This window comes from Tamandua tetradactyla, chromosome 23 (genome assembly GCF_023851605.1).
Source record: "Tamandua tetradactyla isolate mTamTet1 chromosome 23, mTamTet1.pri, whole genome shotgun sequence".
NCBI classification, from domain to species: domain Eukaryota; kingdom Metazoa; phylum Chordata; class Mammalia; order Pilosa; family Myrmecophagidae; genus Tamandua; species Tamandua tetradactyla.
In genome coordinates this window covers 1,851,188-1,876,048 of record NC_135349.1, presented here as the reverse complement: position 1 = coordinate 1,876,048, position 24,861 = coordinate 1,851,188, and the positions used below count along the sequence as shown (strand labels likewise).

At 52.6% G+C, this 24,861-nt stretch overlaps 1 protein-coding gene across 1 annotated transcript in view; it reads right to left on the bottom strand.

The window, feature by feature from the left end:
* Positions 1-22,253, bottom strand: part of CHST12 (carbohydrate sulfotransferase 12) — a 29,977-nt gene extending 7,724 nt beyond the window's left edge. Inside the window, exon 1 of the mRNA XM_077140451.1 lies at positions 22,190-22,253. The gene's annotated coding sequence lies outside the window, so the exon portion shown is untranslated. The remainder of the gene's footprint in view (positions 1-22,189) is intronic.
* Positions 22,254-24,861: the final 2,608 nt, after the last annotated feature.

Sequence of the window (24,861 nt, the reverse complement as noted above, 5' to 3'; positions counted from 1 at the left end):
AAAACCTGACTGCTCGCCATGTGCCTTCTCACATGAGAGAGAAACCCTGAACTTCATTGGCCTTCTTGAACCAAGGTATCTTTCCCTGGATACCTTTGATTGGTCATTTCTATAGACTTGTTTTATTGGGACATTTTCTTGGCCTTAAAACTATAAACTAGCAACTTATTACATTCCCCTTTTTAAAAGCCATTCCGTTTCTCATATATTGCATTCCGGCAGCTAGCAAACTAGAACATCTGGTGGCATGGAGCCCAGGACCCCGTCTGCACGTCCAGTGACATGGAGCCTGGGACCCCATCTGCATGTCCACAGTCCACGTGGAGTCCAGCACCCCACCCTGGTTGTCCGTGTGGACATGTTCGGCATTTAACTGTCCTGGGGAGGGATCAGGTTCCAGTGGATGTGTCTTCTCTGACAAATGAAGTGTATTTTGATGAAGTCACCACCACTTCCCTCCTTCGGCTTGTCAGCACTAATGGGCTCCAGCCTGCTGACAGCATACCTGACGCTGCCATGTGACGCTGCTGCGCATCCGCAGGCCCAGCGTCCACCATCTAGCAGGGAGCCCAGCTGGATGAGCAGCCGCCGTGTCCCACTCGCCCGGGTGGACGGGCGCACCACGGCGTCTCTCCATGGGGCTTCCTCACGGGGCGGTGGCGCTGCACCCTCCTTCCTTCCTTTTTAAACAGCGAGTCCGTTTATCACTGAGAATATGACCTGTCACTCACATCGTGCAGAGCAGCGTGGACGGGGCATGTTCTCCTGAGGGACAGTGCACGGAATGCTGGGTCATCACCTGGTCATTCTGTGTGTGGACCACACACCAGGACGGCGACACAAGGACCTGCTCCGGGAGGGTGGCAGGCAGGTCCCTGATGGCCGGTGCAGCCTGGAGGCCTGGCCTGCTGACCCACCCCACCACCCCTGGCCCCCCAGCACCTTCCGAGCCATGCAGGAGCAGCAGTGACGTGCACATGCTGCCCACAGGCTCACTGTTTCGCTGCATGGTCATTGCCTCATTTCAGGGATCCCCCAGGCTCATTTGCTCTCAGCAACCTCAACAGCAGGCAGCCCCGTCAGGAAAGCAGAAGAGCCCACCTCCATCAGCGCTTACGCGGTGGGGCAGCCTAAAGCCTCTGAGGACTAAGCTCTTTAATGAAAGTTTTCCCTGTCGCTTGCAGGACTGGCCACTCCCAGCCCGCAGGAGAGGCGCCTGCGCAGGTCATCCTGCCGCCACAGCCGGGTGCTGAGGGTGGGCGGGCCCCGGCTAAGGTAGGACAGTTCCTTTTGGGGGGGCTGGAATAGAGAACAGGCGCGCCCAGAGTTTTCACACTGTCCTGACCCCCAACCCCACTCCCCCAAATGCACCACAGGTCAGGGGGGTGGGGGACCTAGAGCAGCATCTGAGAAATGGCACCCAAAAGCAGCAAAAGGCAAGTCACAGAAAAATCTAACAACTAAGAAAACCCGGAATGCTCCTAAATAAAAATGCATTTCTTGCAAACAACATGAATAATTCTGGAGAAAAACGCTGAGACTGACCTGGCGTTGGCTCTTGTGGAAGTCTGTCCCTGCCCCACAGGCGGACCTCGCAAGCAGCCACCCTACAGGTCAGGCCCGAAGTGTCCCTCGTCCAGCCGCGTCCCCAGAGCCGGGGTCCCGAGCCGGGGTGGGAGGCCCTGCGTGCCCTCTGCCCCTCCCCGCGTGCTGTCTGCGGGACAGAGTCTCTGCTTCCCTTGGCTTTCTCCCGCAAATGTCCCCCCAGGCCCGGTGCAGCCCCTCAGCTTCCGGCCCCAGGCCACCCCAGAGCTGCTCCAATGGGCGGAGGCCTCTCGGAACCCTCCATCCCCTCCGGAAACGGGCTGAGGGTCGTGGTCTCTGCTGTGTGCCCAGGAGGGGCCTCTCTGGCCGGGAGCCTCGCACAGGTCCTGAAGTCCACTCCGCCTTCCTCCTCGCCCACCCTCCTCCCCTGCCTTTGCAGGCCTTGGGGTCTCGTGCCCTGGGGTCTCCTTGTTCATGGGCCAGGACCCTCTCTCCCCTTGGAAGGCCCTGCCCGCCTCTCAGGCAGCTCCTGTCGCCTCCGTCCCCTTCCCGAGGGCAGCAGCATCTCCTGCCCCTGCACCACAGAGCCCACGTGCCGGCCCTGCATCCCGAGGGGCCAGCCGGGCGGTGGACGGGGAGCTGTCCTGGACCCCGAGCATCCTGCACTGGACAGCAGGGCAGCACGGCCTTCATCACAGTGTCCCACGTCTGGCCGCTGCCCCCACAGAGCCGGGGTCCCATGCCATGGGTGGGAGTACTGTGCGCTCTCTGCCTCCTAGAAACGGGGGTGCCGTCGGCGGTGGCAGCCGAGGCTGGGGGCACACTTCTAAGAACTCACCAAGCGCACACTTCAAGTCCCCACAACGGCTACGTGGGGTCTTCCCGGATTCCCATCTGTGCAGGGCTGCTTACAGGGGGCACCCCAGGCTCGCAGCGGGTAGAGAGACCCTGACAAGGTGGGCAGATGCAGCCTGGTGTCCGCCACTCCCAGCCCGCAGGGGCTTCAACACTGCACCCCGAGGACCCACTGCAGCACACAGCGCCAGGAGCACCCAGCGGTGGTGCATGCACGTGCGTGGGTGTGCGTGAGATGACATGCAGTTCAACGTGGAAGAACGTTTACCAAGAGAGCACAGATGCACGCCCCGGGAAGAAGGCACCTGGCCCTGAGTTACTCTTTATGTCTCCGAGGTTGCACTGTCTTTGTTCACACCCAGTGTTCACTGTTCTTTACCACAAGGAAAAAAGTTCCCTTCTGGAAAGATGGGCACTAACAACGGGAAGCATTAAGGATGTGCAGAACTGTCACAGAAGCTGAGCGGTGGCACCATCCACAAAAGTGCAGCATGGGGCTTTACCTGCAATGTGTTCGTTAAATTCTCAATTTAGAAACAATTTAAAACAGGTGCATAAAGATCAGCTCGGTTCTCTCCTTTGGGATTGCCCCATCTGTGTCTGGCTGGTTCCGGGAGCTGCGTCTCACTCAAGTCCATTCGCGGTGCCTCTGCCCGCAGCAGCCCTTCCTGGCCCCCACCAAACGCAGGGGTGGCACCTACAGCTGCCAGCTGGGAGCGACACCGACCCACGGATTCGCTGTGACATCAATATACAGGGCGGGAAGGTGGCCCACACCCCTGCTGTTATCTCTCACCTCAAAGAAGCCACAGAAACAGAAGTTGTAGAAACAAGGAGGCGTGAGTCTATGAAACAGCCTTGTGAAAGCAGCCCTTCAAAGGGAAGGGGCCCTGACGATGTAAAAAACGGATGGTTCACAAGGCCACACTTCCTTAGAACTGCACAGAAAAAAGAAGAGAAAGAGACCACCAGATAGCACTGGAAGCAGCACACTTTATTTCCTAAAAGGAAGCTTAATCTTATAGGAAGGTGTGGCCCGGTCCCAGGCAGCTAGGCCAGGGCCCATTTAACACCTGGCCATCTTTCGAGGCCCAGAGGGGACGGGCAAGAGAAGAGACAGTCCACCAACCCTGCACGCATGGTCCTGGCCACAGGCCCGTCAGGGCACTGCACGTACCTCACCAAGCACCTCTTCACTTAGAAAAGAAGCTGTCCACAGAGAGCCCAGGCTGGGAAGCACCAACAGGTTTCGCAAATGAGGCTGGCCAGCTGTGACAGGTCAGTCCGCACCTCTGCCTCCAGCAGGGGACATTCCCCAGTCAGGCCTACCCAGAAGCTTCGCCCAGCAGCCTCCTGGGGCCTGCTTTTCTACCAGGGCTGTGTCGAATGGCTGCCAGGCCCTGCTCCTAAAGAGTGAGGGTGGGTCCAAGACAAGAGCTCTGTGCACAGGACAGTTGAGCTGTCGCTTAGCTCAGGGTGGGGTTGTGAAACGTTTCTGCCCACACAGAGCAGGTAGGACATGACACCCAGGGCAGTTGGGGGAATCCTGGGCAGCCATGGGAGCCCTGGGCGGCTCACACCCCTTCTGCAGCCACATCCCACCTGTAGCACACACCCCCACCTGCAGCCTGCACCCCACCTGCAGCCTGCACCCCACCTGCAGCCTGCACCCATAGCCTGTGCCCCATCTGCAGCCCACCCACAGCCTGTGCCCCACCTGCAGCCCACACCCCACCTGCATCCCACACCCCACCCACAGCCTGTGCCCCACCTGCAGCCCACACCCCACCTGCATCCCACACCCCACCCACAGCCTGTGCCCCACCTGCAGCCCACACCCCACCTGCATCCCGCACCCCACCCACAGCCTGTGCCCCACCTGCAGCCCACACCCCACCTGCATCCTGCACCCCACCTGCAGCCCACATCCCCACCTGCAGCCTGCACCCCACCCATAGCCTGTGCCCCACCTGCAGCCCACACCCCCACCTGCATCCCACACCCCACCCACAGCCTGTGCCCCACCTGCATCCCACACCCCACCTGCAGCCCACATCCCCACCTGCAGCCTGCACCCCACCCATAGCCTGTGCCCCACCTGGAGCCCACACCCCACCTGCATCCCACACCCCACCTGCAGCCCACATCCCACCTGCAGCCTGCGATGCCTGCCCCTACGACACCTGCAGGGGGCTACTGGTCCAAAGCACCCTTTACACCACTTACAGCAGAGAGGAGAGGGCTGTCAGGGTCAGCGGCTAAGTGCTCGGACAGGCCACCCTGGCCTGGAAGAGGTGGCCAAGCTGCCAGGTCCACGGTGAGCCTCGCAAAAGGTACAGCCACACTCTCACAGCACAACTGACATCTAGCATACAAAAAGATCAAGCAACGTTTGCTTTGCCATTAAATCCAGGCTTTTTATGGGGGGGGTGTCTTTATGGGTTTTTTAAATTGCACATTATAGATAAAAGTGGTCAAACCAGTGAGAACTGAACATTAAGTGCTAGAAAATAGAAGCGACTGGCTTACACCATGGAAACGAATGTGGAAGGCAGAGAACTGGAGTGGTCACCCAGATCCCAGAGGGGTGTCGGGAGGTGGGGGCTGGGGGTCAGTGTCCCCACAGAGGGAGCCAGGTGCCCCCACGTCCACTACTGGGAGGACTGTTCTTTCCGTGGTGAGTCACTTTGACCCCTCCAATTCTGTTTCTTTTTTTAAAATCAGATTTATTGAGGTGTGATGTACATGCACCAAAACTCACTTTTTCTAAGTGAGTGAACCATTCAGTGAGTTTCCACAAAGGCTTATGGTCCTGTAACTGCCACAGTTATGGCACAGAACATTTCCATTATCCCCAAAAGTCCCCTTGGCACCTCCGCAACACCCCACCCCGGCTCCCGCCCACTGCTCTCTTCTGTCCTAGGGTGGCCTTTCTAAGCAGCTTGTCTGTGGGGTTAGACAGGACACAGGCTTTGGGGCCTGGCTTCTCACACCTCACACAACACTTTGGAGACTCACCGGCTTTGCCTGCCCAGTGGAAGGCCCGTTCTCACTGCTGGGGAGTGCTGGGCCGCACGTCTGACCACCATCTGTCTATCCGTACTGACCAACTGACGGACCCTTGGGCTGTTTTCGTCTTTGGGCTACCAATGAATGAAGCCGTGGAGCAGGGTTTCCTAATGCACAGCCCAGACACGTTCTGCTTTTTTTTTTTTTTTTTTTGTGCTGGATGGTGGGGTCACCTTTCATTATTTTTCCATGTGAGTGTCCCATTATTGAAGCACCATTTGTCGAAATTTTGTTTGTTTTGGGAAATGCATTGTGTTAGTTAGATTCAGTTGTCAACTTGGCCAGGTGAGCATACCTAGTCTTGTTGCTGAGGGCATAAGCCAATGGTGCGTGAACCTCATCTGTTGCCAATTACATCTGCAGTCAGCTAGGAGGCGTGTCTGCTGCAATGAGTGACGTCTGACTTAATTGGCTGGTGCTTAAATGGGAGATTGCAACGCAACACTGCTAGCAGCTCGGCATTCCTCATCTCGGCACTTGCAGCTCAGCCCGGGCCCTTGGAGATGGAGAAAGAAATCACCCCGGGGAAAGTTGTTGGAACCCAGGGGCCTGGAGAGAAGGCCAGCAGAGACCATCCTGTGCCTCCCACGTAAGAAAGAACCTCAGTGGAAAGTTCGCTGCCTTTCCTCTGAAGAACCAACACAATAACTCCCCTTTTATTAAAAGCCAGTCCGTCTCTGGTGTGCTGCGTTCCGGCAGCTAGCAAACCAGAACACGCATGGACTGGGAACTGGACCTGGGTCTCCCCCATGGCAGGCGAAGATTCCACCACAGAGCTGCCCTCGCACCCCCTGCTTGTATTTTCATACTGAGACTTTCACAAAAGTAGACAAGATAGCACAGAAAGTGCCAAACAGAATGTTCAGCCACAAAAGATTCTATAAGATCACAGAAGTAGAAATTCTATATTAATGTTTAAGGTCTCTGTTTAAAGCCCAAACAAATTGACTATCAAAATAAACATAGAATGCTTGCTTTCCATGCGGGAGACCCAGGTTTGACTCTCAGACCATGCAAAATATATATATATATAATACATATATTATACATAATATACAAATCTTAGAAAATCAGTGATCATTCAATTATAAAATGTTAAGGATGCTGTGGTAGTTAAATTCAGGTGTCAACTTGGCCAGGTGAAGGCACCTAGTTCTGTTGCTGTGGACATGAGCCAGTGGTACGTGAACCTCATCTGTTGCTGATTACATCTGCAGTCAGCTAGAAGGTGTGCCTGCTGCAATGAATGACGTTTGACTTAATCGGCTGGTGCTTAATGAGAGATTGCAATGTAGCACAGCTAAGCAGCTCGGCATTCCTCATCTCAGCACTCGCAGCTCAGTCCAGGCCTTTGGAGATGCAGAAAGGAATCACCCCGGGGAAAGTTGTTGGAACCCAGGGGCCTGGAGAGAAGGCCAGCAGAGACCATCCTGTGCCTTTCCACGTAAGAAAGAACCTCAGTGGAAAGTTGGCTGCCTTTCCTCTGAAGAACTAACAAAATAAATCCCCTTTTATTAAAAGCCAATCCACCTCTGGTGTGTTGCATTCCGACAGCTAGTAAATTAGAACAGACTCTATGCTGAAAACTACAAAACAGTGTAGAGAGAAAGTTAAGATTTAAATCAATGAAGAGAGACAACAAGTTCATAGATTGGTGGCCTCAAAATTAACATGACCATTTTCTTCAAATTGGTCTCTAAGTTTAGTGCAATCCTACTCAAAAGCCCAACAGGCTTTTCTGCAAAAACTGACAAGCTGATTTTTAAATGTATCCAAAAGTGGAAAGGACCTACCACAGCCAAAACAAGCTTGAAAAAGAACCAAGTTGGAGAATTTACACTAGCTGATTTCAAGACTAACTATAAAATTACAAGGTAATCAAGGCCATGTGGACGAACAAAGAAACAGAACAATACGACAAAATTAGAGTCCAAAAAAAAAAGTATTTTCAACAGAGGTGCAAAAATAACCCAATAAGGGAAGAATAATCTTTTCAACAAATGGTTCCGGAACAATCGGACATGTACATGGAAAAATGAACCTCAAGCTGTACCTCAACCACACACGAAAATTAATTTACAATGGATCACTGACCTAAACATAGAAGCTGAAACCATAAAACTTCCAGGAGAAAACGGGAGGAAATCTTCATGATTTTGGGGAAGGCAAAGAATCAATTGTTAGGACACCAAAAGCACTAACCATCCCAGAAAAATTTAATGAACTGACTTTATCAAACTCTAACACTGAGGCTCTTCAAACGCCAGCCACCACTAAGAAAATAGAAGGCATGCTACAGACTGGGAGAGAGCATCCTCAGTACACATACCTGACAAAGAACTTGTATCCAGAATATGCAAAAAAAAAACCTCTTACAACTCAGTAACAAGGAACAAACAATGAAATTTAAAATAGCCAAAAGCCTAGAACTTCACAAAAGTCAAAATCCATGGCTCCCAGGGGTGTGGACTTTCCTGGCAATGTGGGACAGAAATCCTAGAATGAGCTGAGACTCAGCACCAAGGGATTGAAAAAACCTTCTTGACCAAAAGGGGGAAGAGAGAAATGAGGCAAAATAAAGTGTCAGTGGCTGAGAGATTCCAAACAGAGTGGAGAGGTTATCCTGGAGGTTATTCTTAGGCATTAAGTAGTTATCACCTTGTTAGTCAAGATGTAATGGAGAGGTTGGAGGGAACTGCCTGAAAATGTGGAGCTGTGTTCCAGTAGCCATGTTTCTTGAAGACGATTGTATAATGATACAGCTTTCACAATGTGACTGTGTGATTGTGAAAACCTTGTGTCTGATGCTCCTTTTACATATGGTATGGACAGATGAGTAAGACATATGGATTAAAAATACATAAACAATACGGGGAACAAATGTTAAAATAAATTGGGTAGAGGGAAATAATAGTGGTCGATGAGAAGGAAGGGTAAGGGTATGGTATGTATGAGTTTCTTTTTTCTTTTTGTTTCTTTTTCTGGAGTGATGTACATGTTCTGAGAAACGATCATGGTGATGAATTCACAGGTATGTGAACACATTGTGAACCTCTGATTGCGGAATGTTCATATGTAAGAATGTTCGTGTTTGTGTGTTGTTTGATTTTATCAACCACAAAAAAAGAAAATGAAAAAAGTAAACTAAAAAAATAGTCAAAATCTTGCCAGTGTTCAGCACCATAAGTCACCAGGGAAATGCAAATTAAATGCAAAGAAATGACACTTCACATTGCTGGAATGGCCAAAATTAAAGCAACTGACAGGTTCTGGTGAGGCTGTGGGACTAGCAAAAGGGTAATATGGGACAGTCAGTACGAAAACCTGTTTGGCTGTTTCTAGGAAAGTTAAATATACCCCTAAGACATGACTGGCAATTCAACTTCTAAGTAACTGCCCAAGGGAAATGAAAACATGTCTACACGAAGACTTGCAGAACATTCCTTGCAGCTTCCCATTCAAAATAGCTAAAAACTGAAAACAACCCAAACATCCACCAATAAGTGAAGGAAAAAACAATTTGTGGTTTATTCATTCCAGTTAAGGTTCTCAGTAAAAAAAAAAAGAAAGAACTACTGATTCACAGCACAATGCACCCAACCACGCAGACAGGACTCACAGACACACGGACGGGCCCCACGGACACACGGACGGGCCTCACGGACACGCGGACGGGCCCCACGGACACGCGGACGGGCCCGACAGACATGCAGACGGGCCGGACAGACACGCGGACCGGCCCGACAGACATGCAGACGGGCCGGACAGACACGCAGACCGGCCCGACAGACATGCAGACGGGCCGGACAGCCAAGCGGACGGGCCCGACAGACATGCAGACGGGCCGGACAGACACGTGGACCGGCCCGACAGACACGCAGACGGGCCCGACAGCCAAGCGGACGGGCCTCACGGACACGCGGACGGGCCCGACGGACACGCGGACAGGCCCCACGGACACGCGGACGGGCCCCACGGACACGCGGACGGGCCCCACGGACACATGGACGGGCCCCACGGACACGCGGACGGGCCCGACAGACATGCAGACGGGCCGGACAGACACGCAGACGGGCCCCACAGACACGCAGACGGGCCCCACAGACACGCGGACGGGCCCCACAGACACGCGGACGGGCCCGACGGACACGCGGACGGGCCTCACGGACACGCGGACGGGCCCGACGGACACACGGACGGGCCCCACGGACACGTGGACGGGCCCGACGGACACACAAACGGGCCCGACAGACATGCAGACGGGCCTCACGGACACACAAACGGGCCCGACAGACACGCAGACGGGCCCGACAGCCAAGCGGACGGGCCTCACGGACACGCGGACGGGCCCGATGGACACGCGGACGGGCCTCACGGACACGCGGACGGGCCCCACGGACACGCGGACGGGCCCCACGGACACGTGGACGGGCCCGACGGACACACAAACGGGCCCGACAGACATGCAGACGGGCCTCACGGACACACAAACGGGCCCGACAGACACGCGGACGGGCCCGACAGCCAAGCGGACGGGCCTCACGGACACGCGGACGGGCCCGATGGACACGCGGACGGGCCCCACGGACACGCGGACGGGCCCCACGGACACGCGGACGGGCCCGACGGACACGCGGACGGGCCCCACGGACACGCGGACGGGCCCCACGGACACACGGACGGGCCTCACAGACACGCGGACGGACCCGACGGACACGCGGACGGGCCTCACGGACACGCGGACGGGCCCCACGGACACGCGGACGGGCCCGACGGACATGCAGACAGGCCTCACGGACACGCGGACGGGCCCAACAGACACGCAGACGGGCCCCACGGACACGCGGACAGTCCCGACGGACACGCGGACGGGCCCGACGGACATGCAGACGGGCCTCACGGACACGTGGACGGGCCCCACGGACACCTGGACGGGCCTCACGGACACAGCCAACACAAGCAGCAGACACTGTATGGTTCTGTTTATAGAGGTTCACAGTACACAAAAATCATGACAAATCACAGGCTGCCAAGGGCCACAAGGAAACTTGGTGATGGCAACGTCCTAGTGTCCTGACCGTGGCAGCAGTTACACAGGCACACACACTTGTCGCATTCATTCCTCAAACTGTACACTTAAGAGGTGTGCACTTTAGTATATAAACTACACCTCCATAAACGAGATCTAAAGGGGAAGGGTGTTGGCCGTCTCAAGTCAGCATCCAGAACCTGAAACTTTCTCTTCAACCTGAATGCAGTGACCCGAGCCCCACGAAGGTGATGCCATGTCAGCACAGCAGCTGGGGGCGGGGGGGGGGGGCGCCTGCCCTGTCTGCCGGGTGCCCCAGCTCCGCCTTCCCGTCCCGCCCTCTGCAGCCGCCAGTGTTCTGTCCGACGGGACAGCCTTCCTCCAGATGACACCACGGCCTGTCTAACTTTCAGTCTTCATCAGGCCCTCAAGTGTTTGTATCTTACAAATATAACATGTTATTCCATTACCTGTGCTTTCTACAGTAGGCAGTTACGAGCAGCCAAAAAGACGGAATCTTTTCAAACGACTCTATGACCACTACAGCTGACGTGCGTGCAGAGGTGCTGGGCCAAGGGCCCTATGTGCATTATTTTATAGAATCTTCATAATAAATGGGATAGAATCAGGGCGGAGCAGTGAGGCAGCGTGCCCGAGCCCGGCAGGCAGGGCGGGCCTCCCACCCACACGCTATGCAGCCCCCGCCCTGGTCCTCTATGCAGAAGTGGTGGTTTTCCTAGACACGGTTTTTATCACCTTTATTTCTCAATTAGCTGGCGTCTTCAAGCCCAAGTGATCAAGCTTTTGAGCATTAAATCAAGTGCCAGGACATTCGTTAAAAATTCCAAGCATGTTTTGGGTTTTACTCACTATACCATGGCAAAGAGATCAGAAATGGCCTCCTTGTTTTCCAGCTTTACAAACACACTATAAGGCAAACAATTCACTGCAGCTCCCACATCACAGCCCACAGAAACGTGGAAAGTTTCTGTTACCGGCAGCAACATTTACTCTCCAGACACCTGTGGCCGAGCCCTGCAATTTTCATAGTGGGACTGGAGGGAAAACCCAATGGAAGACAGATTTCCACTTGGTCCTGGCAGGGCCATAGTGTCCTTGCTTATAAAATGACCTCATCTGTGCTCGGTTAACCCTGAGAAGTAATACTGACAGCATATCCAGAGTCAAGTGAGCAATGAACGGTCACACTGAGGAGAACCCAATGTTGATATACGTCCCAGAAGATCCAAATGAAAATCTAGTCCAAATGTGGCTTCTGAGGTAGGGTGGCCTCCCCAGAGAGGGGCCTCAGCTCACCAACTCCTCCCCCCGTTCTCAAGCCTGCAAGGCTCAGCACCTCACAGCCAGAGGACAGGGCCCACATGAGCCAGTCCTACACCCCCAAACCACACCCAGAGTCTCAGAAGACACGGATTATGTCTAGTGTTTCTAGCCTCTTCCCAATACTCAAACATCTGTGGCAGGATATTTGACTCTGGAATCCAAAAGATAACTCACAGAAGTTAAGTCAATTCAAAGCAATTACTTCCACGGAAAGTAACAGCACATTTTGCAGTGATGAGTTGAAGAACCTGCTAAGGGCTTCACCCACCCAAGGCATCCAGGTGCTAACCTCTTCTCACACCTCCACCACTCTGTCCTGACCTGCGCCATCACCACGGCCAATGGAGGGCCTCCCCACTGCCACCCCAGGCCCTCCGTACTCAACCGGGCACCACAGAAACTCTGCGACCCGTCAGGCCCGCACCGTTCCCTGCTCCTTGCAGCCTACCACACACCCCGGATGACAGGCCCGCCCTGCGTCCTCATCATCTGCTCAGCCAACCCGGCCTCCAGCTTCATCAGCTGCCCCGACCAGGTTGCCCCTGCGTCCCGTCCCCTCCAACCCCTGCGTCCTCGGGCCCTCTGCTCGGCTCGCCCCTCACCCCTGCCTGCATGAGAGCCTTAAGGGGCCCCCCCGTACTCCCCACCACCATGGCGTGGGTTGCCGCCTCCAGGACTGTCACTTACTGGCTCACTGCCTGTTGGTACTAAAACATAAACTGCAGGAGAGGGGTCTTGGCCTTTTGTCACTTCTCCATCCTCCGGCTGAGAGTACTGCATGGCATGCAGGAAGCACCCAATAACAGCTTTATGCCAACAGAGACTGAGCCTCATCTGATCATTTTTGGAGCTGGGTGACAGGAGCAGTAGAGTTTGTGATGCTATCCTCTCAACTTTGGGGTATGTTTAAAAATCCTCTGTGTTAGTTTGTAAGAGCTGGCAGAATGTGATATACCAGAAAAGGAATGGCTTTTAAAAAGGAGAATTTATTAAGTTGCAATTTTACAGCTCTAAGGCCTATAAAAATGTCCAAACTAAGGCATCCAGGAAAAGATACTTTGGTTCAAGAAAGACCGATGATACTCAGGGTTTCTCTCTCAGCTGGAAAGGCACATGGCAAGGTCTGCTTGCTTTCTCTCCAGCCTTCTCCAAAGGCTTTCCTGGGGCTCTGTCCGTTCTGTGGGCTCTGTTGGTTCTGGTGGCTCTAAAGGTTTTTCAAAATGGCTCCCTCTTAAAGGGCTCCAGTAAGCTACCCCACCTTGAACGGGTAGAGACACAGCTCCATGGAAACCATCTAATAAAAGATTATCACCCACAATTGGGCGGGCCACATCTCTATGGAAACCATCAGAAAGGTCCCACCCAGCAACACTGAATGCAGGTTAGAGGACACCGCTTCTCTGGGGTGCATAACTTCAGACTGGCACATCCTCTTACAAAAAGAAAACAGCTAAAGACGGCACCAAAGCTCTGATGTGTGAGTTAGTCAGGAGACAGAGGATGATGGCGATGAGCAGGACATTAAAACAGCAGGGCTGACCGGGACAGCCCAGCCTCACGTGAGACATAGGCAGGGTGGTCTCATTTCACACAGCAGGAAGCACATCTGAAGCTCCTCTTTTACTTTTAGCAATGCTTGAACTGATTTTTTTTTAATTTAATCTGTATTTACAGGACATGGCAAGACACGAAATTCCACACAGAAATAAGAAATGCATTGAAAGGAGGCGCTTCATACAGTATGTACAGTTTGGCACTCTTCAAGTACAGTTATGTTGTAAAAAGTGCTACATAACAAATCACATTTAAAGAGTTCCTAGTAGGGAAGCAACAAGACAAACTTAAACCAAACACAGCACACAAACAACTTCACTGCTCACCTGTACAACCTAAAAGTCAAAAGTCCCAGGACACCATCCTGTCGGAAGGCACAGCCTTCAGAAGTAGTTTCTGGCACAACTTTCTGGTCTCTTCTTCCTCTCCAGAGAAATACTCCTCAGCCAGGCTTAATGAAACCTTGTATACAGACTCATTTTCATGGTTTCATACAGCTTCAATTTTGTCCAAGCCTCCACGTCCTTCGATCTTTATCCCAAGCCTCTCAGTCTCACCTCGTTTCTCAGCAGCCTGAAAGATCTGAAATGGCATCCAGGAGGACCAGAACAATTTTGGTATCTTTCACAATTAAAAGGTTCATCGACAGTTCTATTATACCCCAATGGACAGGGTATACAATGTGCTCAGCTGTTCCACCACTGGTATAGTTGGGCACAGCCCGAACAACTTCCTTTGCGTCTTAGAGTCCGCCTTCGAAAGATGTAACGAGGAAAGGTGTAATGAGGGACGGCACCAATCCATGAGTCACCGCTTGCTGTATCTGGTCCTGCTGGCCAGCTATGACACCTGACATTGTCCACGGAGCTGCCTTCCGAATGCCAGTTTTGGGCCTGGTAGGCAGGCTGGGAAAGATGGCAAGAGCTCCTGCATCTACACAATGTGGGTCTGTGTCTCTGTCCCACTGACCATTCTGCCCGCGGCTCTTAGGGCAGTCACACTTGCCAATGCAGGAGCCCTAGAAGCTTCATCAGCTGGGGCACAGCTCCAGTTTTCACAACCACCTCAAACCATCCATTTGGACCATTAGTAAGATAGGAAATGGCCCAGCAGGTATCTGCCAATACTTCTGCATCATCACGATGCAGGAGACACACTAAAGTAGGGAGAACAGCTCAACGTCATCTAAAGGGGTGCAGGATTCCTGTCCTGACAAAGGCTGGAAAGTCCCGGGTCAGATTACTAAGTACCCGCATGCTAAGGATGACATATCAGGAATTGCAGGTAGCGCCGACCGAGGATCAACTGCACCACATTCGACAACCAAGTCTCAGAAAGACGAGCCGCCACCTGCGCTGCCTCCTAGCCCAGGCAGCCTGTTCACTCACGTCAGCGTGGGGGGCCACCCCCCCCCCAGCCACCACAGCCCTGGTGTCCTGGAAGCAGTGTTACTGAGTGCCCGAGCAGATTCAAACTGAGTGGGAGCACGACGGTACTGCCCGAAAGGACGCACACTTTTGAATCAAATCGGCCCAGATTCTGTAGTCTATGGGGGACTGATTTTCCCTAGAAAGCAGTTTCCCAGCAGCTTGAGTAGCGTGGAGCGGCTTTCCGAATTGTTTCTATGTATGCCTTTGACGATGCCGTCAGCAGACCAATTCGCACTTCCCGGGTTGTCACGGTTTTCCCGCAGTGGGGAAGCAGAACCACTGGGAAGAAAGCTGGCATTTCTCCTCCGCAGCACCGGGACATCCCCGTGTCCTTCAGCCCCACTTGAGACTGTGCACGCCGCCGCCTCATTCCTGTACCACCTTTGCCCTCACTGTTGAACGGGTGCGCGGGCAGCTGGTGAAGCAGTGTCCTCAGCGGTGGCCGTGCCACAAGACAAAAGGGAAAGCTCAGGAATGGGCTCAGCTTCCACAAGTGGAGGGACGGGGCTCACAGGCCTCGGGGGTACTGCCCCCAAAATGCCCACCGCGGCTCAGCGGTCTGCTCAGACTGCGTGCGGTGCTTGTACTCTGAAGGAGCGCGTCTTTCCATGAAGTTTATTACCAAAGAATGGCAGTCCCTCGGCCCCTGTCCCCATCACCCACCACCACCTTTCCCCCTAAAACCTTTGCGCTGATTTTTTTTGTTTAAACCTATAAAGAACAAACTAAAAAAGAAATGTTTTTGTTTAAACCTATAAAGCCTCCCATAGCTAGAAGCTGAAGGTTCCATTTCGGTCATCATCTACTGATTTTCCACCAGCGCCGGTGGAAAGCGGCTCTCTCCCTCATCGTGTCCCTTCCATACGATGTCCTTCTTACCCCCTTCTCCACAGGCGCACATCATACTCCCAACTAGAGTGATAGTCATTGTTTCCATAAATTATCACTGTGTTAAGGCCACTCACAGCTGAGCTGGGAACAGCCCATAATTATTTTCCTTTTCCCGCACAACATATTATTTTTCCTGCAACTAGTAACAGTTTTGTGTTTCATTTGCTTTGTTTTCCATGCACTTATCACTAGTCCAGCCCCAATACCGCCAACTGCCTAAAGCTCCTGCCCAGATGTTCCAGTGCATGAGGGTCCTGTCCCAGGGAGGCGCCTTCCAGGAGCCTCTGGCCAGCTCACTGTCCCTGGTGTCTGTCCGGCTGCTGGCCTGCCCCTCTTGTGCTGCCACCTCACACCTGAGCAGAGACCTATCTCCTCTACCCCCATGTCTCTCCTTCTTGATTCACCACCTCGTTTCGGGAGAGCATGTCCATCAGTTACTTCCTTCAAGAACCTAAGAGGCAAATTTTTAGAGCACGTCTGAAAACGTCTTTATTCTATGCTCCTTTTGCCTGAGAGGAGAATTCAAGGCTGAAGATATTTTCCTTCATAATTCTGAAAGCAAGGCTCCCTGTTTTCTAGCTTCCAGCACTGCTGTGAGGTCCAAAGCCATCTTCTTCATTTGTGGTGACCTGTTGTGACGTTCTCACTTTTTCTCTAGAAGTTGGTAGATCTTCTTGTCTGAGTTCTGAAATTTCACAACACTGTGCCCTGGAGTGGGCACGCAGGCCTCGCTGTCCATCAGTACTCTCACTATCCAAATTCTGGAACCAAGAACGTCAGACAGACTTTCAAATAAACCTCTCCCTTCCCAAACTCTCGCCAGAAACCAGCTGTGGCAGCCCTCACCAACCATGCACGTGACCCAGACTCGGTGTCCACACTGTGTAGACCAGACAGTGAAGGACGGCTGAGCTTTTCACCCCTGGTTGGTCTCTTGGTAGGTTCCTTCAAGCCAGAAGATTTGGGTTCTAGGAAAATATTTTGAATTATTTTGTGCGTGTTTTCTTCCCATTTTCTTTTTCTTATTGAAACTTCTTTTTCAGCTGCTGGACATCTTGTCTGATCCTTCAATTTTCCTCATTTTCCCTCTCATTTTTCATCTCTTTTGATTTTGGTTCTACTTTCTAAGAAATCTCCTCAACCTTATCTTACACTCATCAACTGAGTTTTTTATTTCTGCACTTATATTTTTTATATCCAAGAGTTCCCTTTTTGGTTGCATACCCCCCCCCCTTTTTTTAAAAAGAGGAGCTCCCTGTTCTTATTTAATGATGCACTATTACTCTTATCTCCAAGTACATATCTTTGAGTCTGTACATCAGGGCTTCCCCCTGCACAGTCTCTCCTGCCTCGAGTGTATACCCTGGTCTCTAGATTGCATATTCTTTCTTCAGGGGTCCTTGGTTAGGGTTTTTAATTATGAACTTCATCAGCATGTGACGAAACTGTACTTTTTATGGGGGGTGCTCTAATGTCATTATTTTTTAAGTTTTTTCTCTTGGGCTACTCAGATTCCCCCAAAACTCCTCGGTTCTCCTGCCTGAAGGGACAAGGTCCTGCTAGCAAAGCTCGGGAACCAAACAGGCCCCTTACTCCATCCTCTGTTCTGTACAGTAGCCCTCCTCTCCCATGGCTGCCTGTGCTGGAGCATCTCACTCCTCTCCGAAACATTTTTAAAGTTCAAAAAGTTACAGAACCCGCCTTGGTTAGGCACGGGGGTTATTACTGTTTTGGTTCTCATCAGTCGCATCTGTTGGCAGGAGCCGGGAGAGCCATGGCTACACGCCACACACCTACCAAGGAGGTAGAACTGACAGGTAAGTTCTGGAGAGAAAGAAACCATGCAAATATCAAAATTAATGATGCAAGTCTTTAAACAGGGATTAACTACAGGGCAAGATGGCGGCACAGTGAGGTGTGGAATTTAGTTCGTCCTCCAGGTCAGGTTACGGTTGTGAAATTTCAGAACACTGGGACAAGAACATTTAGTAAACACCCAGGAATGGTACAGAACAACTGCCGGGGCCACATCTATGACTGGACACACAGCGAACACCAGTCTGGACTACGTGGAATGGCTGAGACCCCACACAGAACTGTAAGTGCCCCAGCCATGGACGGGTACGGCAGGCTGCTTCCCCGAGGGGAAAGAAAACAGACTTCACCAGCAGCAGGGGCTGAGCTCAGCCAAGCTCCACTCGCAGAATTAATGAGCAGATTCTGACTACTGAAAATAGTTCCCCAGCACAGATAAACCTGGAATGAGCATTAAAGGTGCTAAGGGTTTTTGCCCTGGCAGAGAGCGGGCAAGGCTGACAGGGGAGGAAAAAAACCAACAAGACTCTGAGGCTTTTTGAGCCTGACAGCACAAAATATTGCAAAAGGACTGGACCCGGGGTTCCGGAAAGATGGCGGAATAGAATAGGGGGAGTTCACCTCTGCTCCAAGGAACAGCTGGAGAAGGGACAGGACGGCGACTGAGATGGCAATTCCAGGGTGTGAGTGACCCAGGAGGGTCCTCTACACCATGTAGGGAGGGCCTGGTTACCAAAGCTGAAGAGTCGAGACGCAAGAACCAGAGACCGTCCTGCTGGTGCAGGCAGCTGGCACCCCTTTCCAAACAGAAGCCCGGCGCCCTCAGGAGTGCACATCGGAGAGATTGGGACTAGAAACGTCCCCCCTCCATCCCCCACGCCGCACTCTACTCCTGCACCCCGAGGTCTGCTGCACGTACCCCAGACCCACAGCCCCCACACTGCAGCTCTACCAGCCCGTGACGCATGCCCCATACTCAAAGGACCCAGCACAGCACCCCAGCCTGTGCCCACACCTGCGCTGCAGCCCATCACACACTGCTGTGCCCTGCACCCCGCATCCCACTCCACATCTGTGCCCGTTTGAAAGAATGTATGCACCCTAGAAAAGCCATGTTTTAATCCTAATCCCATTTTTAAAGGCAGCCATTTCTTCTAATCCCTATTCAGTACTGCATGTTTGAAACTGTCATTAGATCATCTCCCTGGAGATGTAACTCAATCAAGAGTGGTTGTTAAACTGTATTAAGTGAAGGCGTGTCTCCACCCATTTGGGTGGGTCTTGATTAGTTTACTGGAGTCCTATAAAAGAGGAAACATTTTGGAGAATGAGAGAGATTCAGAGAGAGCAGAGCAGAACAACATAGCCACAAGAAGCAGAGATTCACCAGCCAGCAACCTTTGGAGATGAAGAAGGAAAACGCCTCCCGGGGAGCTTCATGGGAGAGGAAGCTAGCAGATGACGCCTTGCTCGCCATGTGCCCTTCCAGCCGGGAGAGAAACTGTAACTGTGCTCATCACATGCCTTCTCACTTGAGAGAGAAACCCTGGACCTCATCGTCCTTCTTGAACCAAGGTATCTTTCTCTGGATGCCTTAGATGGGACATTTCTATTGACTTGTTTAATTGGGACATTTCCATGCCCTAAAAACTGTTAACTTACAACTTATTAAACTCCCCTTTTTAAAAGCTGTTCTGTTTCTGGTATATTGTATTCTGGCAGCCAGCAAACTAGAACAACATCCATCCCACAAATACAAGGCTTTAGACTACTCAAGGAAACCAACTTCCAAAGCAAACCATTCAAGAAATGCACATGCCACGCAGACAGAAGTTCACTAAGCATATCACAGCACAGACAGATGTAGCCCAGCCTAACGACCAAACTGAAACACTGGAGGAGATAAGGGCTTTGGAGCAACTCATCAAAGATGTTCATATAATTCTTCTAATAAAACGAATGGGATGGCGAATGACATAAAGACACTACAAGAGCATAAACAGGAATTTGAAAGAATAAATAGAAAAACAGCAGATATCACAGAGATTAAAGATGCCGTAGACCAAATAAAAAGTATACTTGAGACACACAACAGCAGATTTGAAGAGGCAGAAGAAAGAAGCAAACTAGAGGACAGGACAACTGATTTCGAAACTCAAAAAGCGACAAACTAGCTGCATTTGTTTCAAAATTATCAATAACCAATCTCTTTCCCACCAGTGGCCCCTTCAGCCTTAGGACCTATCTAGAAGAAAATTACCCACCAGCCTCAAAATTGTGCAGCAATGATGTGAACGAATGCTCAAGGTCTGCCAGCCAACCACGGCACTTTCTCCTGCCCCCTGTGCACGGGTCTCCCCAGGCTCCATCCATGAACACACTCAGCCTTTTCACTGTGGGATCACATCCCAGCCAGGACGAGTTATCGCCCTCCCCACTCTACACACTCCAGCACTCCTCATCTCCCGTGATGGCATCAGCCTTCAGTCACTCAAGTGAAAAATCTGGGTTCCTTTGCCTTTCTCCGTTTCCTTTTGCCCGCCTCCCACAAAGCATCACTGCACTGTGGACGCTCAGCTGCTTCTTTCAACTCTTCCCCCTCTCCACTCTCACAGCCACTGTCCTAGAGCTGTGCCTCCTAAACGCCACCCAACTCAGTCTCCACCGCCCTGTACCCTAAGTCCATCCCCCAGACTCTCACTACTATTACTTTCCTAAAACACAGCTCTAATCATATTCCATCCCCAAACCATGACCACTCCTCATGAGTGGGATAAAAGTTGAAACTTCCTAGCACAGCATTCGGGGCCCCTCTGAATCAGAGGTCTACCTTTTCTGCCTAAGCTTGCACCCCAATCCTCAAATCCCACCGCACAATGAAAAGGGACTCACTGCCTCCCAGACACCCCATCCGTTTCCACGGCACTGCACATGCTGTACCCTCCACCTGTAAGGTTCTCCCCAAATCCACCCATCCTTCAAGGCTAGTTCTTATTTCATCTCCACTGTGGAAAAGTCTCCAACTCTAGGAGAGAAACAGAGCTGCCCCCTCTTTCTGGACACTTTGTGCTCCCCTTCCCCCGGGGACGGCACCAACGCCCTGTTACCCTCGGCGGCAGTCCCTGCTATTACCAGCATGAAGTCCAACTGGCATCTTGCTATGGTTAGAGGCTCAATAATGTTGGCTGAATTCACGAAGTCAGCACACACTGAGTAATAGTGAATAGTTACAGCTGATACTATTTTCCCCACAGCCTTAAAATACCAGCCCAAAGTCCTAAAAACTAATTTACAGGAAAACCAAACATCTCTGCAATTCCACACAGGCACTCAACATTCACAGTTGCGCTACCTTCACGTCACAGTTTCCCAACAGCCCTGTTTTCTCTCTCTCTTCACCCAGACACCAGCACTGACTCAAACTCCCAGCACCAGAGGTACACAAAGAAGGGCTGAAACTGTGTTCTGGATCAGGGGCAGGTAAGGACATTCAAAATTTGTTGCACCCCTCTGCTCACAACCCACATTCGTATTCACCCCAGGTCTCCCGAGTCTACGCCGCTGAAGTACAAAGTAGATAATTTCATAATTATGAAAACACTATAGCTTGTTGTACTCCATGCCAGACAGAACCTCTGCCCGTGCCAACAGTTTGCCAGAGATGCCCCCGTGGCGGCCAGCCCGAGGAGGAGATGTAAGCCCCACTGTTCGCAGCTTTGCACCGCTGCCCTCAGCTGAAGAGGCAGAACGGCTGTTTCTGAAGCCAAAGGTCACTGAAGTGACACGGGTCCCCAACCTGCTTGCGGCCGCACAGCAACGGCCTGTTGACAGCCAGAGAAGCCCAGCTCAGACAGCGGGGAGATGCCCCGCAGAAGCCCGAGAGGGTGTCCCTGCCAGGGGGCTGGGCGGAGGAACCAAGTCCCCGCCTGGGGCTCGGTCCTAGCCCTGCAGGCAGGAAAAACTGACTGGCGCACAAGCAGCCTCTGATGACGGCGCTCTCTCCAACACTGCAGCTTCTCCGCTGGCTTTGAACAACTACTGATTTTCCTTCCAGACTTTCCATTCCAGGAGCAACAGAACAAAAACTGATAAACATGCAAAAGAACCCAGTCTCGTTTCTGCCAAAGAAGCACACTTCCGAGTCTGTGATGCAGGGCACAGGAGCGAGAGGTGGGATGCGAACGATACACAGTGACAGGCGCCAGCGCTTACTCAGGACCGAGCACCGTGCCAGCGCTTCCAGGCGTTATTTCACCCCCGAGCCTCGGGAGGCGGCTCCCGCCCTCCCCGCGACGCGCGGAGACCCGGGGCTCAGAGAGGGTGCAGGCTCGGCCAAGGTCACACAGCAGCCGGCGGCGGTGCGGGGTCTCCGGGCCCGCGCCCACCCACCCCGAGCCGCAGGGGGTCAGGCCGGGCCGGGGCTGCCCGGACGGGTCTCCGAGCGGGGACTCCCACGCGGGCCGCCGGCAGCCCAGGGACCCCGTCCGCCCCGGGCGCCGCGCCCTGGGGACCCCCGCCTCCGGGCCCGCCCCGCAGACCGCTGCCCGCCACCCCACCCGGCCGGCCTGCCCCGCCCCGCCCGGGACCCTGCCTGGGACCCGCGCCCCCTCACCCTGTGCCCCCTCACCTCGCGCCCCATCACCCCGCGCCCCCTCACCTCGCGCCCGCCGCCGCCGCGCGACCAGCGGATCCTCCCGAGGCCGCCCCTCCGCCAGCCCCGCCCCCGGCGCCGGGCGCCCCGCCCCCGCCTCTTCTCGCGAGAGGTGGCGGCCGGGGGCGGGGTGCGGAGCGCGCGGGACGGCCTTCTTCAGCGCGCCTGCGCTCTCCCTCCGCCCCGCCCCCGCCCGCCGGTGCCATGTGGCGCCGTATTTACCGTGGGAGAACGGCCCCGCCCCCGGCTCGAGTGCCCGCCCCTTTCCCCAGCAGCCAATCCTCTTCTGGGAGCCGCGCCCTTAAACTCCGCCTCCGGGCGGGCACGCGCGGACGGGTCCGCAGCCGTCCCGGGAGCGCGCAGACGCTGCGCCGTCCCGGAGCCTGGGTCCCCTGCTTTTATGGAGCACCTGCTGTTTACCCGGCGGGCTCCCAGGGTTTTTTTTTTTTTTTATTAATTAAAAAAAAATTAACAAACAAAACATTTAGATATCATTCCATTCTACATATACAATCAGTAATTCTTAATATCATCACATAGTTGCATATTCATCATTTCTTAGTACATTTGCATCGATTTAGAAAAAGAAATAAAAAGACAAAAAAAGAAATAAAATGATAATAGAGAAAAGAAAACTATACGTACCATACCTCTCTTTCATTTACCACTCGCTTCATTTACCCCTCGCTTTCATTTACCACTATTTCAAACTGAATTTATTTTAACATTTGTTCCCTCTATTACTTATTTTTATTCCATATGTTCTACTCTTCTGTTGATATAATAGCTAAAAGGAGCATCAGACATAAGGTTTTCACATTGTGAAAGCTATATCATTGTTCAATCATCATCAAGAAACATGACTACTGGAACACGGCTCTACATTTTCAGGCAATTCCCTCCAGCCTCTCCACTACATCTTGAACAGGAAGGTGATATATCTACTTAATGCCTAAGAATAACCTCCAGGATAACCTCTCGACTCTGTTTGGAATCTCTCAGCCATTTACACTTTGTCTCATTTCACTCTTCCCCCTTTTGGTTGAGAAGGTTCTCTCAATCCCTTGATGTGAATTCTCAACTCATTCTAGGGTTTTTCTCAGTCCTTTGATGCTGAGTCTCAGCTCATTCCAGGATCTTTTTCCCACGTTGCCAGGAAGGTCCACACCCCTGGGAATCATGTCCCACACAGAGAGGGGGAGGGTGGTGAGACTGCTCGTCGTGTTGGCTGGAGAGAAGGGCCACATCTGAGCAACAAAAGAGGCTCTCTTGGGGGAGACTCTTAGGCCTAAATTTTAAGTAGACTTGACCTATCCTTTGTGGGGTTAAGTTTCATGTGAACAAACCCCAAGACTGGGGGGCTCAGCCTATAGCTTTGGTTGTCCACACTGCTCGTGAGAATATCAAGAATTCAACTTGGGGAAGTTGAATTTCTCCCCACTCTCACCATTCCCTGAAGGGGGCTTGCAAATACTTTTCCAGTCACTGATCAAATCATTCTGGGATTCATCGGGGCATCACTCTGGACAAACCAACCAAATCTCATGTCCTACCTGAGATTCCAAGTACTTATGACATTCAATCAAACTATCTACATGAGTTATATTAGGAAATGCTCTAGTCAAAATCTAAATTTGGGCTGCCGGTTTTTGAGATGAGACGCCAGGGTACAGCAACGCCCGCCGGCAGGGCTGTGGACGCACTGGTACCTGGGCCAGGTGGCAGCCTCGTACCTGGGGCAGGTGACTGAACCTCTCCGCGGCCATCTCCAAATCCATAAAATAGGACCGTGGCTCTACCTGCGGGGAGTCTGTGAGACTCAGATGAGATGATGCGTGTACAGCACTCATCATTATTTAATATTTAATATTAATTATTTAATATTATTAATATTCACTATTCCACGAGGCCAGCAATTCCCAAACTGTCCCTTGGAGCAGTGATCTCTAAGAGCCTTATGGGTGTCCTCTTGAAAAGATAAAAAGGGCTCCCTGGTCGAGTAAGACTGGGACACAGAAAATAAAATGTAGAAGTTTTTAATCCAGCCAGAGTTCTCCACCCGGTGCTGGCCGCGCTCTTGAGAGGAGCCTCCGGGGGCCCCCAGACTGGCCCTGGGCGGGTTTGGTAAAGGCTTGTTTGAATTAAAGAGGGTGCGGCCCGTGAGCCCCGTCCCACAGCAGCAAGGACTTTCTGGGGCATCTGAGCAAAGCTCCGAAGCTGTTTGTGAGTGCCGGCACCCAGGGGCCTGAGGAGGCCGGAGCAAGGGCCCCAGGGGGCACAGCCTGGGGCAGGTAAAGCCTTCCTTCCCTGGGGAGGGGGCACGGGAGCACGTGCTCATAGGTGCGGATCACGGAAATGCTTCCCAGCTAGATAGAGGTGGTGGTCGCAGGACACCGTGAATGAGCTAAATGCTACTGAATTGTGCACTTTAAAATGGTCAATTTTATGTTATGTCAGAGTCACCTCAATTCACGCACAGACACACACACACACACACACACGCGCGCGCGCGCGCACCTCCGCTGGCAGCCGCAGCCACTTTTTTCTTGCCCTCCCTGAAATAGCTACATATTATCTCCTTATTTACAGACAAGGAAGCAGAAGCTCAGAGAAGCCACCCAACTGGTACCAGAGGCAGGACCAAAACCCGAATGTGGGGTTCTGAGGTCAGAGCCTGG